The sequence below is a fragment of the Dermacentor variabilis genome, chromosome 3 (genome assembly GCF_050947875.1).
Source record: "Dermacentor variabilis isolate Ectoservices chromosome 3, ASM5094787v1, whole genome shotgun sequence".
Classification (NCBI taxonomy): domain Eukaryota; kingdom Metazoa; phylum Arthropoda; class Arachnida; order Ixodida; family Ixodidae; genus Dermacentor; species Dermacentor variabilis.
This window is the reverse complement of record NC_134570.1, coordinates 86467036-86470421: the sequence shown is the minus strand read 5'-3', so window position 1 is coordinate 86470421 and position 3386 is coordinate 86467036.

The window sequence follows — 3386 nt, the reverse complement described above, 5'->3', positions numbered from 1 at the left end:
AAGATCACCAACAAAATGCTCAGGAATCTAGATGACCCTACCATAACAATGATCACCAAGCTTTTTAATCAGCACTGGCAAAACAGTACACTCCCGCAAGAGTGGAAGCACGCTAGCGTGGTCTTCATTCCTAAACCGGGCAAGTCACTCAGTATAGAGAACCTAAGCCCCATATCCCCTACCTCTTGTCTTGGTAAGGCTATGCAGCATGTGGTTCTCAATAGGCTGTTTGACTATGCCGAATCCAACCAGCTCTTCCCCGAGACAATGATCGGCTTTAAACCCAAACTTTGCACCCAAGACATACTGTGGCAGGTGCAAAATGATATCCTTAACCCAGCGCCTGTACGCGCAACTCGAGCAGTGTTAGCATTACGCATAAACAGAGCGTTTGACAATGCCTCGCATCGAGTCATTCTAGAAAACGTATCCATCATGAACGTAAGTAAAAGAGCATATTACCACATTCCTCAAGGGGCGTACTGCCACAGTAAATATAGGAGATATTGAAAGCACAACCATACAGCTCGGCACTAGAGGTACAGCACAGGGAGCAGTACTTTCTCCTTTCCTCTTTAATACCACCATAAGTGGCTTATCCCGAAAGCTCAAAGGGATTCCTCATATCAGGCACGCCATCTACGCCGATGACGTAACGATGTGGACGTGCACTGGGTAGGATGGAGAAATTTCAGAATCACTGCAGGCAGCGGCTGACACAGTGCAGAAACACGCTCGCAGAAATGGCCTCAGTTGTACGCCGAAAAAATCAGTACTACTTATAGTGCTTATAGGCGGAGGAAGCGGCGATCGCTCTGGCTTTTCACAGCTCAAAAGTTCCCGCTATCGTCTTGTCGGACTCGCGCACGGCGGTTAGATCCTTCTCGTCCGGTCTTTTATCTGAACAGGTGAACAGTACTTTGATTAAAGCACTTCAAAGGACCAGGGAAAGCAGCGACGGAGACCACATCTCGTGGTACTCAGCCCATCTGGATAGCTCAATTAACCCGCTTGGGTATAATCCTAACGAGCAGGCCCACCGGAGAGCGCGCGATTTTACGTACCGCGCCTTCGCGGGTAGCCAGGCTTGTAACGAGGTCAACATCCACAAAGATCCATTGTGTACTTTCCACGAAATTGTTTCCCATTATCGACTGGGCAGGAGAACATTTCCACCCCCTCACCATAAATTGAACAAAGCTCAGGCTGGCACACTCAGACTTCTCCAAACCCGTTCGTATCCCATTCCTCGGTCTCTTAACAGGATAGATCCTGCCCACTCACAGTCGTGCCCCAAATGTAGTCATGACTCATGCTCTTTTGAACAAATGCTCTGGCTGTGCCCAGCCCTTAACGCCTCTCCACCCATAACGAAAGAACAATGGCAGGAATCTCTCAACAGCAGCAATCTCCACATTCAACTCCAGGCTGTCCAGAGGGCCCATGATATTGCGACGGAACTACATCTGCCGGTCCCATCGTGGGCGGTGCCACCGACTTGATCTTCGGAAGCCTTCGGTTTTAGCTCCCCAAGATCACAATTCTTCTGGACGCAAGTAAAGTTCTTGTCATGTCATGTCATGCTTATAGTCCGGAACAAAAATCCCGGAAACCCGGCTGCCAATATGCCCACACACGTTCAGGTGCAGGTAGCCGGACAACCGGTCCCACCCATTCCTAAAATCAGAGTGTTAGGATTGTGTATCAAGCCAAACACGCACAACCAAGACGCCGTAGCAAGACTCCAAACTACAGCTGGGCAATTACAGAGCCTTCCCAGGAGGGTCTCCAACTGACGGCACGGAATTAAGGAGATAGGTGCCTGCATACTAATCAGGGCTTTTTTTCTGAGCCGAGTGGCGTGTGTCTGGCCTTACTTGCATCTCAGGAAGAGGGACTTGGAACGGATTAACGGTCTAATCCGAACGTTATTCAAACAGGCTCTTGGGCTGCTAAAATGGACTAATACGAAGGCACTCTTAAGTCTAGGGGTGCATAACAACGTTGAGGAAATCATAGAGGTCCTCAAATGGGCTCAAACAGTTCGATTATCCGGCACTCACGTGGGACAGCGGATCCTGGACATCTTGGGGTATCGCCCCGCCTTAGACATCCCGCAGCGACAGAGGATACCTAACACGTACTATCCGGACCAAAATCATTATCCTCCCGCTTCCGAAAAACATGAGCACTGAAAACAGCGGTAGACGCAAAGCTAGGGCGGCGGCACTCTGGCAATGCTACAAAAACCAACCCGCCATATACGTGGATGCTGCTCGCACCAGTGATGGTGGACACACCTTAGCCGTCACTACTGGAGACGGACACACCATAAGCGGTGCGACGGTAAACACATCTTCCATTGTGGAGGCGGAAGAGGCCACCATCGCCATGGGCACCTCCATCCCGCGCACCAAGATTATTATATCCGACTCGAAAACAGCGATTCGTAACTACACTGCGGGTTTTATTTCCCCTCGAGCATTCAGAATCATTAACAAAGAACTCAATTAATTGAAGTTGGTGTGGGTGGCCGCTCATTCGGGCAACCCTGGCAATGGGGCCGCCAACCTAGCCGCACAAGCAGTAAGTAACCGGGAGGTGGGCTCGCCCGACGGGGTTGACCGACATGAAGGTATCCACACCTTCAGCGAAACGACCGTTTATTACGGCGAATCGAGGCGAATATACCCATCCCCGCACGAGACACTGACAAGAATAGAAGCCACTAACCTGAGTAGAGTACAGACTAGGTCTGTAATTACTCCAAAAAGACTAGCTGCAATGACCAGTGGTGAATATCCACCAAACTGCAAACATTGTAACTTCCCCCTGACGGACCAAGATCACATGTTGTGGGGATGCCAAAAGAACCCTTCCCCGACAGAACACTTTAGGCGAACTCCTTCACACGGATAGTTGGAGATGAAGACGAAAGCTTCTAATCCGGAGGAGCAGAAACCAAAAATATTAACTTCTAATTTTAAGAAACTATAGCATGAGAATTATGACTAACGACTAGAATTCATTTAATATCTCATTTTCAGTAAAAAAATCCTATTTAGGTATTTATTCTTTTTCGACCCACTGCCGCCCGATTCATGGCCAGTCCTCCGTAGTGGGTTGTGCTATAACTACAGGCCCCAAACTAAACCAGATACGGTTGACGGAATGGGCTGATATCGTCGCGGCGAAGCAGACGCCACGATAGCCCACACCGCTGGGAAGGAAAACTTCACTCAAACTTGACAATAAAAGTTTTATTTCTCTCTCTCTGCCGGCGCAGCAGACGAAGAAGACGAGTACGCTTCAATTCCATTGCCGTGAATGCGGCGTTTTTCCCTGTGCAATCGCGTTAATAAAGTAGGATTCACAAGATTGTACGA